At 37.6% G+C, this 14,237-nt stretch overlaps 1 long non-coding RNA gene across 1 annotated transcript; it reads left to right on the top strand.

Annotated features, from left to right (window-relative positions):
- The first annotated feature begins 12,377 nt into the window (after positions 1-12,377).
- LOC112133159 (uncharacterized) lies at positions 12,378-13,850 on the top strand. The gene is made up of 3 exons (XR_002914835.2): positions 12,378-12,446; positions 12,951-13,137; positions 13,709-13,850. It is a non-coding gene; the product is annotated as an uncharacterized LOC112133159 (long non-coding RNA).
- The last annotated feature ends 387 nt before the right edge of the window (positions 13,851-14,237 follow it).

Genomic DNA, 14,237 nt, shown 5'->3' with positions numbered 1-14,237 from the left:
AACCTTAGAATGTGACCCTTATTTGGAAATAGAGTCTTTGCAGACATACTTAGGTAAAAATTGACATGAGATCATACTGGATTAGCGTGGCCCCTAAATCCAATGAGAATGTCATAATTACAGACAGAAAAGGACACACAGAGACACAGAGAGGAAGGTCATGTGAAAACAGAGGTGGGCAGAGACTGGAGTGATGCAGCTCAGCTACAAGCCAAGGAATGCCTGGGGCCACCCGAAACTAGAAAAGCAAGGAAGCATTCTTTTCCAGGGCCTCAGAGGGAGCATGGCCTCGCTGATACCCTGATTTTGGACTTCTGGCCTCCAGAACTGTGAGAGTATATTTCCAATATTTTACGCTACCAAGTTTGTGGTAATTTGTGAAGACAGCCCAAGGAAACTAGTACAGATAGTATATTTTAGATGCCAGGCCTCTTGCCTTAGTCAGTCTTATTAGACCTGACTCACCTGTCCTTCTCCAGTGGTCTATTGTAACAAATTCAACACACCCTCCAGTGCAAGTCATAAAATCTAGCTCCCCTGACACCTAGTACAGCATTCTGTTCACTATACATGACCATTTATAGCCAAAGAACTTACGTGACAGGAAAAAGTTCTCAGTCTAAGGTGTGGGGACACACTGCAGGTACATACTCATGAAATTATGATGTAACCTGAAACTCTCTGCTCTTAAAATTGTTTATGAGGTTAAGCTTCTGACCTCTGATATATGCTGGTTCCAGCCAGTTCACAATAATCATGAGACGTGTTATAGTTTTATTTGCGTACTTGATCTTCTGGTCAGGGCAAAAACCAGGAAATGAAGTTTTTGATTTTTTTTTAAAAAACTCATCTTTGTCGTCATTTAGTACTACTAAACTCTCATTATGTATACATATCTATATAAATAAAAAACGAGTTAAATTTTAAGTCAATCACATTTTCTGAAACCTTCAAAGAGAATCAAATTTCCTTCTAATTGAGGCAAAAATAAAAATTTAATTTACTATTCTTCTCCCTAACTAGCCTGTGCCAACAATATAATTAACTTCAAACAACAGACTACCAAAATGTCTTTTGTATACTTTACATATAACTTATATAAACATAGATCTGACTGTGCTTGGCAAAGAAGGGGCACTCAAGAAGTGTTAGGACTGTTTTTCTGGATTAAGAAAGAAAATTAACATTCAGAAATACCCCTTTGATTTGAATTGCTTGCTTGCTTGTTGTTATTAGTTACTGTTGACGTGACTGAAATGATCATATCTTCTGCATCTTGAACTATTTACACAGGTACTTGATTTTGAGCATCAAGAAAGAATGTTATTGGTGATCTCACCTGAGGTCAGGAGTTAAAGACCAGCCTGGCCAACATAGTGAAACCTCATATCTACTAAAAATACAAAAAAATTAGTCAGGCATGGTGGCGGGTGCCTGTAATCCCAGCTACTTGGGAGGCTGAAGCAGGAGAATCTCTTGAACCCGGGAGACGGAGGTGGCAGTGAGCCAAGACTGTGCCATTGCACTCCAGCCTGGGCAACAAGAATGAAACTCCATCTCAAAAACAAACACAAACAAACAAAAAGAATGATACTGGTGATCTGGAAGTGTCATAATTCTGCTGTCATGATTGAGTCACAATCACTGTGAAAATCACGAAGTGGGTAGCAAACCAAGGCAAATGAACCCCAATCTATAAATCACAAAATTTTAAAAGAGAAAAACAAAAACAAAAAAAAGGAGGTATCATCCCAAGATTAGCAATTCAGAAAAGGAAGAAAGATTAAGAAGTGTGGAGAGTTCAGAAGTGAAAATCTGATGAAGACAAACACAAGGGATCAGAATTCTGTTAGACTGAGATCCACAAACGTGTAACAAGCACCCACCATGAGCCAAGCAGCAGGTGAAAGTGAGTAAAGCATGGAGCTCTGACCCACAATCTAGAGAACGCTTAGACATTCTTTGAGAAAGAAAAAAAGTAGGAATCTGAAGAAACTTTTGCATCCATGCATGGTGCAATGTTTTGAACTCTGCTATAAAAGCAAGCTCCAGAGAGCAAGTCTTAGAAGTATCCACAGCACCTAGCGTGCATTTTTTAATACACAAAGAAAGTTTCCAGTAAATGAATATGTTTTGTGTGTTTCACTTAACCTATAAATTAATGGGCGAAGAAATGGGCCATAAAACCAAAGATGAATAGATACAGAAAGAGCCAAGAACAAACAGTATGTAAGAATAATGCGAGGAAGGCTAATATCCAGATGTCACTTTAAAAATTAAACAACTATTCTTACCACATGGTTTTAAAAAACAAAAACAAAAAGAAAAAGCAACAACAATAACTAAAGATTATTAGAGAAGATGGCTGATGTGGTGTCTGTAGACAGTTACAGGCGGAGGCCTCTGAGGCAGCTCCCATTATCTCTGCAGGGTTCAGGATGACTCAGGGAACCCTAGAATTACAGCCAATCAGATGGGCTGACCTGGAGGTACGCCTAAGAAAAGCACATGGGGTCATGTTCTAGGAATCTGTTTTACACATAGCCTAGCTCAACACTTTTATCAATTACTTGACTGACATTAAAGGGAAAAAAATTATGTGAAATGTGAGGATGTCAGAAAGCCACGGGCCAAAGAAAAATTTAATTGTCAAATGATGGAAATAATTTACAAATATACTGATTGGCCAAGTTGGTGTGTATAAAGTTATAGTAAGAGTGTAAAGTTTCATGTTGGGTTCAAAAGGTCGATCACACTAATACAGAAAGGGTGATCTAGTTGCTAGAAATTTATGTTGCTATTTGTTTTCTACTTCATTCCAAACTTAACATATAATTTAAGTGCATGCACACACACACGCACACACACACACACACACAGAGACACACACACACAACCATTTGAGTCTACGTGTAAAAAATATAAGATGCAAATTAAACCCTATTTTATTCTACACTGGTCCAGGTTTCAGTGTGCCCCATTCTGAGTTTATTTTGGAGGCCCCTGCAGGATCTGGAAGCAAGGATTTGGAAAAATTTTGCACAGAGGAGAGATCAATTCAGGGAATCAGTAGAGGCCTCAAATAGCTGAAGGTATCACGTAGTGGAAGGAGTTGATTGATTACACTATTATAAAAGGTAGAGGAAAAGCAACAGGCAAAAGTATAGAAGGACAGTCTTCAGTTGAAGATAATGAGTCATACTCTGTCATTAGAGCTGTTCAGCAATGGTCGGCCTACCTTACGAATACATGAGCCCTGTGTCACCAGCAGCATTCTAGTAGGGCTGGATGACTATTGACAATGAGGGGCAATGGAGAATAAACTCTTTACATCCTTTTCTACTCTAAAGTAAATAGTACAAATAACAGAAAAAAATGTAGAATCAGATAAGCACATGTTCCCATACATACCATCTCCGGAATGTCAGACAACTTTTTAAACCTCTAAGAAAACTGTTCCTAAGCCTACTTCTGAGATTAAATAACCTGTGTAAAGCACCTGCCACATAGTAGATGCTAAGTAAATCATGGAAAAACAAATTATCATGATATCATATAGTTTCTACAGAATAAGGAATAGCAACCCTCTTAATACCACTAGATGAAAAAGAAAAACAGAGAAATGAGATAATGTTCTTTAGCTTTCCGATCCTACCTCTGTAACACAAAACTGTGGGTCACACTCTGATTACCTGCTGACTATTTAAATAAGAGATCTTCCTTTTGCAGAAAACATTTACTTGAATTAAAATATTCATACTTCACAGGCAAGTTGGATTTCTGATAGAAATAAAAAGCAAACCAGTAAAGTAAGATTCAAAATTCTATTTTCAGACAAGTACCTTAAATAGAAAAATATTAAAAATATACAATTGAGAGTGGAGCGTTTTTCTCAAATGGTTTTCCCCCCAATATTATCTGAAGAAGGGGCCCTTTTCAGAAAGAGAAATTTATCATTTAAGATAGGCATCACATGTCAACCTATGAAAGCTGATGTTTGATAACTTTGAAAATTGCTTTATCTTTTAGATTTCTTTTAAAAAAATGGACAGACTTTAGGTAGCTTAGCATATAGATTAATTTTTAAAATTTATTGAAACATCCTTTAAGTGTTAGTGAATTAAGATTCGCAATTAAAAGTTTGTATCCTTAAGTGCGAGTGAAACTGTGCTGGATGTTCTCATTATGAACTTGCCCAATAAATCACAATTAAGATATTCATAATAAAAGCATTCATCTTAGAAAGAAATTTGCTTGAACATAGTGCTAGGAAAAAAAGAATTGCCCTAATATAGATAGAGTGAGGAACATAGCTTTACACAGAGACCTTTACCAAACAGGCCAAAAATATACACAAAAAATTATTTTGAAGAAACTTCACAGAAACTTTTTTTTTCATTTTTGAGAGCAGATGAAAGACATTTGTGATATTAAAAGCAGTAGCTGTCACCTGATCTGTGAACTCTGCCAATTCCAAGGATCTAGGTAAAACTAGTGTAAGGAGAACTGCTTCCTGGACTGTTAACAAATACAGACAACAGGAGAAATGAAGCTTATGTAAAGATATTGGAAAGTTAATCCAAACAATTATCACCAGAGACAGGCAAATGGAAAGAAAGACAGAGGGAAGGTACAGGCGCGGGGAGGGCATGGGGGGAAGGGGGAAATAGAAGAGTGACATTTGGTGATGAACCATATGTGCGTGGTTTGAAAGACATGACTGAATTGTTTTTGGTGCAGTATTATTCTGACATTTAGAATGAGGCAATTTTCCATTTCCATTAATGTACTGCCAAATAGAAGGGGAACTGTCGCGAGTTAAAGACTAAAGAAAGCTGTTCCTCAAAGTTGTATTAAATCATTGCTGATGAACTCATTAAGAACAAATTAACAAGGTAAATTGTACTAGGAATAACCAGCAAGAAAATCCAAGTGAATTATACAACTTCACTAGTTTCTAAACGGTTCAGCATTAAGCAATGCCAGCACATGACGTCAAAGTGGGAGATACTCTTTGGTCTCTACAAATTTCCCAGTATCTTCGGAAAGGACCCAGGGTTACTTCAGAAAGAGGAGAAAATTTGACGTAGTATCTCAACAGACTTCATAACAACTAAAAGATGTTAAGGGAAATGATCCCCGCCCACCTTTCCACTCTATTTTTCAAATAGAAAAGAGGCTAAAACTTTGTGTGAGGCACGATAAAAAAACAAAAATGGGTTGTCTGTGATCCAAGCAATACATTTAGCCCTTTGTTCTAATGATCAGCATAGAGAAGATTATTAAAACTGTACAAATAAGTTCCCTCATTTTCCATGAGATTAGCTAGACATGAATTTTTTTTTGCCTTTCTCAGACGAGGGTGAAAAATCTTCTTTGTTGTCTTCAAATCCTCCTAATGGATTTCACCTTTCAGGTGGAAGAGCTGAAAAATAACATCGAGGTGCTCCTATCTCAACATTCCAGGATTCGCAAATCCTCTAAGGTGATCAGCCACTTGTATATCTAGTTACAAAGCAACTCAGACTTGTCATTTCTGTTTTACTCTCAGCACTGGTGCTCTAGGTATCGTAGACAAGCTGAGAAAAAAAAAAGGCAGCAGAAACTCACAGCAACATGCTCATTAATTTGTCCAATGGCCACACTCTACATTTCCTCATGTTGAGTCCACGTTCTGGAACTCAGTAATGAAATCCTGAAACCTTTTTACATGATGATGTCCGCCCTCTCACATCATGTTTTCTGTTGACATTTTGATAGGTCTTCTTTCTGCCATAAAAGAGAACTCAAGACATCTCCGTGACAGCGTGAGTCTAGGTCCTGGACTCCTTTTTTCTCCCTATGGCATTCCTAGGGCCTAGCATGTTGCTTAGAACATAAGAGGCACATAATAAAAGCTGTGTTATTTGAATAGAGGAACGAATAATAATGCTGTGTACTTACATTATGGCCCATATACAGAATTCTCTCTCATATATTAACAAATGATCATTTGAAATTCCAGGAAATACTGGTTCTAACTTGAGATTGATACAATAACAGCCATGTCTTAAATGTGAATTAATCTACTGCATTTTCTCTAATTTTCATAGTCATTAAAGCTAAACTTCTCAAAAGCAATGCCTTTATAATATATTGTAATATTTTTACTTCAACTGATTTAATTCATTTATGAGAATCTTTTTTAAAACTACAATTTCAGTTGGGTTCATTTTAAATGATTTTGAATCATTCACATTTATATAGCCCTTCATCTTATGATCTCAAAGTCCATTTATATGTTATTTATTTCTAATGTAGAGCAGGATGGAATAATTGTTCCCATTTTACAGACAGACTGAAATAAACACTAAATATATGGCTTTCACTAAATAACTCAGATGGGAAATTTGAGACTCAAGATCAAACCCATTATTCCTCATCCAAGAAATCACATATTTCCATCATATTGTTGCTTAAAAATTTATTTTCTATTATAACTTCAGTCTCCCTCATGGAACACCTAACTTCTGCTTACTAAACTTTAAATAGAAATATGCATATGGATTGCTCCAGCCCTTCCCTCCCCCTAATTCATCTTCAAGGTCATTGAATATGACCAGTTGTAGTTAAACTGGTGCTAAAACAAGTTCTGCTGAAGTCAACAGGAACCAGAAATGTGCTTGATGAAAGGTTTAAAGTCTGTATAGGTATCTGATTTTAAAAATTGTAGCCCCTTTAAATTAATTTAAAGGACTACTGAGTGCTGGCCAGGACACGCTGCCTAACCATTTCCATAATAAAGGATTGCAACATGAAAACTATTATGTCTGGACATGTTACCCCAACTTTGTTTACATATTAAATATCTCATAATCAAAATATATAAAACCAGGATAAACCACCTTTGCCTTTTAAATCAGACAATTCATTTTGCTTTTGCGATTCGTGGTTGCAGCTTACTGATCTGATAATTATATCCACAGAGAAACTGATCTTAGCAAGGAAGGAGAGAGGTCTAGAGAATAAACCAAAAAATCCTTTCTGCTTTGTTTGGTTTGTTATTTTTTCAAGGAATTTTTTATAATCATTTGTCTTATAGATAATAAAAAAAGTTTGATGAAGTAAAAACCATTTAAATAAAAGAACCTAAGTCAATTCTCTCCTCTGAAAATGTTCTGGCCTAAGGGTGCATTTTTCCAGCTTCATTGCCTGCCAGTACAAGGTCAGGGCTCCTACTGAATGTTGTTTTCTGAAATCAGGATGCTTCATTTTAACCTAAGTAAAGTCACCAAGGACCATGAATCCTCTTCTGACCTCCTTGGGGCTGAGCTCCATGCTCTGTTAGCTGGCTAAGCAGAGCGTAGTGAAGGCCCATCTAACCCTGGATACATACATTTCCAATGATCCCTGCCTAGAGTCACACTAACAAGAACACTTATGGAGTGTGGAAGGAGGATCCTCTTTTCGGTCATATGACTTTATAAACACCATCTCCATTAGTGGAAAACCACAGTTAAAACCTTTTCCAATGACCTGGTTATGCTTTCCTTCCTGATTTACTCACTCACCACGGTAGCATTCTCAATTTTAATGAAAATAAAAATGTATTGGAATTAGATCATTTTTTATTTAAAATAATTTTTTGACTCTAAATATGTGAGATGGGCAGCTTCATAGGCACATGACTGCTTCTTTATTTACACTGTGAATGTAAGAAGACTCTCTACTACCAGGCTTGAATCTATGAATGTAAGGATAAAGATGTTTTACTTTAATCTTTATGGTAACTCAACAATGGCAATGATCCTTCTAGGGCCTGTTAGTAGCAAATATCTGAGGACAAATTTAGGTCAACTCAATTTGACCTCTTTGAGGAAGACCTCTTTGGTCTTCCCTATCCCCTTCAGGCCAATTGCCAAAGCTTGCTTTCTAACCCAATTAATTACATTCTGTAGGTCTTTAAACTTTGACATAATAAATCTCACCTTCTACCTCTTCAAAATATTCTTCAGTCTTCTCCCTAGTTATAAGAATACCCAAAGGCCTTTCTATTCTTCTTCTACAGTTTTCTTTAGCAAGTCATTCTTAGCCATGTTCCATTCTATCAGATTATCATGTTTGATGGGATATAACGGTCTAACTTTGAATGTTTTTACAGAAAAATGGATTTTCTCTAATTTCATGTTTAGGAAATTTTTTTATTTTCCATGTACATTGCTGTAAGCTTAAGCTGACTTCGGCACTTAGTTTCCCTTCTGGCACCTCTCCAAGAACAAATATTCCCATGGAGAAGCATTCCCTATGATGAGACATGCATCTTGACACCTCATCACCTGAGACTGATGAATCTCCTTCCAGATATTTTATTCATGTCATTTGATAACCACCACTAAATTCTTTTCCCCAGACTTGGCTTGTCTTACATCATTAAGAAAACTCCACAGCCAATTCTCTAGCTGCAACCTCTATGTGTTCTAATCCAGACATACTATCCCTGCTAAAATAAACCTTTTTCTTTTTTCAGATTTACCATTCCCCAAATCCTTGCATTAGCTTTTCAAAACCTCCTCCCATTGGTAAGACCCATACAAGTGAGGTTACTCCTTCCTGTTTTGTACGTGCAACCCACTGTCATGACTGTCCTCCCAGGTCTCCCAGGTGCTATTTGCTAATTTGTAGGCTTCTTTATCACATTTGCCTCATGGCAACAGATATCTGAAAGTAATATCCTTAAAAATAGAGGAAACCAGCCTCTTCAATTGCTTCCCATGGCTAAGCATAGTGATTTGAGCCTCCATGCCTCCCTCTTTCAGTGCCTCTGAAATTCAAAGCTTTGTCCTTTAAGCAAGTCTCTTCCCATACCTCAGTCTAGACCTCTTTAGATGATTAATACACTCAATTAAGAACCCAAATCAATTTCTGCAGCACACACTAGTGATGGACAAGAAAAGCTCAGCATGCATCCAGCTGTCCTACAGGAAGGAGGTTCAAATAGTTAAAAGCGTATTGGAGTTAAAGAAACTGGAGTTTGAATCTCAGTTTTGCTACTGACTAACTGGGCAAGACATTGGGCAGGTGACTTAAATTTTGGGGGCTTCAATTTCTCCACCTGCAAAATGAAGATAATAATAAAGCTACCTTAGTGGCTGACATTTTGCATGTGAAGCACATTTAGCATAATACCTCCCGTATAATAAGTGAATACTGTCTTTCAATAAAACTTCACATACTGCATTTGACTATTTACTGTGGATCTGAAGTCACATTATACTTTAGGACAATATAAAATATTATGACCAAGAATTTTTCCAAAGGAATATTTTTATATCAAAATATATATGTATAATCAGAATATCATGGAAAAGTTCATAGTCAAGAGAGGCTCAGAGAGACTAACCAGCTGTTTGAGGTTTAAATAGTTGGTTTGTTATAGAGTTCTGCGTGAGAACTTAAGCTGCCTGGCTCCTAGTTAAGTGCTCTTTTGCTATACAGAACTGGCAGTGATCACTCTTCTCTGAGAATTATTAATTTTAGTTTGTAGAAAAATGCATTTTTTTGGAAATAGAAGTGATTCTGCATGTTTACCCTAGAAAGCCAACTGAGTTGCTTTGAGAAGAAAAATGCTCAAGTTTTAAGGTGAAATGCCCATCAGCTGCCAAGGCAACTCCAGCTACAACAAATGTCTGTGGTTCACTGCTCCTCTTTCACTCAGCACAGACCTTTGTCTCATAATAGAGTTGTTTCTTCTCATTGAACTTTTTCTTTGTTGTTATTACTGAGTATTGTAATTAAACATTCTTCTTGAATCTGCTTGGCAGCTGCCACTGTGTTCTAAGGAACCATTCATAGCCTTGTGTATTATTATCCTAATCCTCTGTTATAAAGAAAACTACTTAATGCCAAAAATCAGATACAAATACTGAAAGCACTTTACATTTGGTTTTATTAGAATGAGTATTAATTGACATATTGGGGGTGGGGGCGGGTCCAATTCTTCAAGACACTAGGACCTCTGTTAAGTTAAAGTAAGTGTGCAATTTTGAGTTCCACTTGAGTTATATTCAGCTTATGTGTTAACTTCAACATAGCTTGGGAAGCATTCACTGCACTGAATATTCATATGGTGTGCGTGATACAGACACTGAACCCAATTTAGTAAATGAATACTTGTAATTTCACCAAAGCCCCGCCGAGAGATTATTATGCAGATTTATGAAGGAATATCACTGAAGCAATTCTTGGCTATGTCTTCACTCACCAAGGACTCAAAAGTGTGTAAACCTCAAATCATTTTCTATATATTTACCGCTACTGGTTTCATCTTCTGAACTTTTCTGACATTACCTCTCACTCTCTGTTTTATCTCTAATTTTCCCTTTAATATTCTTGCCCTTGAGCAAAGAGCCAGCATCAAAACACCTATGAGCACTGCCAAGTTCCTCCTGACAATATCCTGGCTGCCATAATGCCAGCAATCTGTTCCAATCCTGTCACTGCAAAATCTCGTTAAAGGCAGAAGGATGCCGGGTCACAGGCATATAGATACACAGCAGAAGGGGCTCATATTTCCAGGACTGGCTATGCCCTGTGCTAGGTCTCCTGATGTCTTCAGAGAAATCACATGTTGGCAAAGAGCTGGGCTCAAAGAGCAGAAGCTAGTGTTGCTAGTGCACGCTGCAGTATAGAGACCTAACAACCCTATTCCCTTGAGAGACATTAACAGGTTATAGAGACCAGATTCAGAACAAGCACATTTCCCCAAAGGTTTGTGCAAAAGGAAATGAGACACAGCCTGATTGAACAAGGCCTGGAGTGCATTGCAGGAGGCCTGGATTTGAGTTTAAGCCTACAACTAGCTTATGGTCACCCTGGAACAGTCACTTAGATCCTCTGCACCTCATATTCCTAGGCCATTGGAACATCCAGATCTTCAATTCTATAGTAATTTTCTAGAATTTACAAATGAAACTCCAGAATTTTATAGGTGAAAAACTCCAACTCATACTACAAATTAGCAGGAGACCCAGACTTGTAAACTTCCAAGAACATCAGCTAATGAAATGACAAACACTTAAGTCCATGTAACAATTCCGTTCAGATCTAATAAGTTATCATCACATCTCAGTAAGTGTGCATTGGAAGTTTATAGAAAACCCCAAATAATTAAGTGGCAAGCTTTTTTATTACAACTTACAAAATCATCTTACAAATGTCCATCTATCTATCTTTACTTCTTTCTGTAGCTCACTGGAATTAGCTCTTTTTCTGGGATTAAAACCAAAAAGATACTGCTATAGCCATATATACCACAACATAGTGTTACATTTCACATCTTGGGCTTTGGAGTGAAGCAGTCAATCCTAACTTCTTAACTTCTCCAAAGTTAAACCACCTCTTTGAGCAGATGTGAAAATTAATAAAATAATGCAGGAAAAAGTTCTCAATACTGGGCATGGCATTTATTAATAGTAATGCTTAATAAACTTCAGTTCTTATTGTTATTATAGCAAACAATTTCATTGCAATTTCTGTGAAAATTGCCCTAGAGTGCAAGATACTATTACAGTAGCAAGAATCATTGGGGGAAAGGGTTGAAGAGAGACTGAACAGAATGGGATTTTTTCTTGGTTTGTCTATATGTAGCTATGTAATCTTGGATGAGCAATTTAACTCCTTGAAGCCTCAATTTCTTCATTGGTAAAACAGAGATAATACTAATGTTATGTGAAAATGAAGTAAGATAATACATGTGACAACAAATATGGAAGGAAAATTTTCGTATTCACCTGAAATCAACAATGGAGCTCAAGTCCAGGGACCATGAGTTAGAACCCCATATTTACAGGGCAGCAGCCAGCAGTTGGGGCCACAGGGCCCTCTAGGGTCTTCTAAAAAGGGGGAAAAGGCTGGGTGCGGTGGCTCACGCCTGTAATCCCAGCACTTTGGTAGGCCAAGGCTGGCGGATCACGAGGTCAGGAGTTCAAGACCAGCCTGGCCAGCATGGTAAAACCCTGTCTCTACTAAAAATACCAAAAATTAGTTGGGCATGGTGGCGCATGCCTGTAATCCCAGCTACTCGGGAGGCTGAGGCAGGAGAATTGCTTGAACCTGGGAGGCGGAGGTTGCAGTAAGTGAAGATTGCACCACTGCACTCCAGCCTGGGTGACAGGGTGAGAATCCATCTCAAAAAAAAAAAAAAAAAGAAAGAAAAAAAGGGTGTGGGGGAATAGTCTTAGCACAATCAACCATAATCACTAGACCCTTGCTAATCTACATGTGGTCCATAAACCAGCAGCATCAGTATCACCTGGGAACCTGATAGGAATCTCAGGCCCCACCTCACAATTATGGAGTTAGAATCTTCATTTTAAAAAGTTCCTGGGTGACTCAGGTGCACATTAAGTTTTGATTAACACTTGCTTAGACCATCTGTATAAACTTTAGTTTATACAAGCTAAAGACAGGTGAGGAAAAGAGAAGGAAATCTTCAGATTAATGAGTTGTCAGCTCCTTTAGGTTGGGGAGAGACATGACTATGGGTTTTCTCTCCCAAGGGGCATGGTTTAACTAAGTGTGCAGAGGAGCTAGGTAGGTAGAGCATCAGATGGATCACTTGAAAAGATTAAGGATCTCTGCAAGAAGGAGAAGTTGGCATTTTAAGTAGCTTTTTGATCATTTTGTGGCTGCCTGAAACAAAAAAGAGCAAATTGGTGAGAGATAATAGAGTAAACACAGTGGGAGCATTATGCAGAGGCAAGCTGCATCCTCCTCATTTTCTGGGGCTGAAGTTCCTGAGTTTCTGTATGGCAAGAAACACTGCTAGAGATAGCCAGGGTTGAGCTGCCATTTTGCTAGGGCCCTCCTGCAGAGTGCTGTCCTATGAGCAAAGGACATAGGAGGTGGGAGGTGGGAGCTAAGGAGGCAGGAAATTGCTCAGTCAGGTTCAATCTTGTGCTTCTCCACATCAGGGAACTCTGTGATGAAGAAATCTCTACAGGACTCTGAGAAGAATGGTCCTGTACTGGAGTTTGAGTTTTAAACTAGGAAAATGACTTATAATTGAAAATAATGGGAACGCTGTGGAATTTTCTTTGTATGTCATCATGAAATTGCTGTGTAACAAAGAACCAAGATCCAAAATAGCAAGACTGGGAGGTATGACTGCAGAAAAAATTTCATCCCATGATAAGAACCAGTGGGTTGAAACTGTCCAATAAACGTTGCTTAATGAAGCCCAGGAGTGATTATAAACATCCAATGAATGGTAGATATTATTATAAAAGTAATATTGAGAAACAACAAAAATATAATTTTCAACAATAATATATTAAAGTATGATACATCAATATAATAGAATAATATACCAGTAAATATTATGAAGAGAGAAATAATGAAGAGATGCACAGAAGACAGACACGTTATTAAATAAATGGTCCAATGGTTTTGTTGATATGCACATTTATATTATCTACACATATTTAGGAGGATAGACTTAGTAAAATATAACAGATGATCAGAGTGTGTGATTTTGTGAATAATTTTTATTTTGTAATTTTTCTTATCTACACTTAGTAAATTTTCTTTCATGTATCTACTCATCCCGTAATTAGAGGAAAAAAAGATGATGCTATCTATCCCCAAATCTCCTGCTATAATTTTACCCCTGTCCTATCTGTTGAAGAACTCTTATATGGGCACATAACTGTTCATAATTTTGTTCACAAAGAGTTTGTGTGCTGCAGGAAGAGACCAATAAGAAAGAGAAGATCAGTCAGTGCATGGGTAGATGACATCTGTGCATCCCATTGTGTGAAAAATAATCTGCTGATTTTGCCCTTTGTTCTAAAATAAATTCATTACATAGGCCATATCGTGACTGCTTCTCAACATCTTTATGTATAAAGATGCTTTATCTTTGCAAAGCTGTATCTGATTTGCTTTCAATATTCTAGTTCTGGAAACAGCAAACCTAGGTGATTTGACCCTGCTTTCTGTTTTATCAGTAAAACTTCCTCTCCTCTCTTCTGCTCCTCTTTGCAGGCAATAAGACAGCTGTGTATCATCTATGACTGCTGTGAGCGTGGGGAGTGTTCCAGGCTAAGTGGGCCTTGGAAGGAGCTGAGAGCATTGCTCTACTGGGACTTCAATTCTGAACCTGAGGGAGTCATGATGACCTCCCCAGAGTTTTTTCTGCTTTGCTAGGTTTGCCCATTTCCCAAATTTCTAGATTGCTATCCCTATACTAAAAGATTACA

Source organism: Pongo abelii, chromosome 3, assembly GCF_028885655.2.
Source record: "Pongo abelii isolate AG06213 chromosome 3, NHGRI_mPonAbe1-v2.0_pri, whole genome shotgun sequence".
NCBI lineage: Eukaryota > Metazoa > Chordata > Mammalia > Primates > Hominidae > Pongo > Pongo abelii.
Note: the sequence above shows the minus strand (reverse complement) of the source record. Positions and strands in the feature narration are given on the sequence as shown.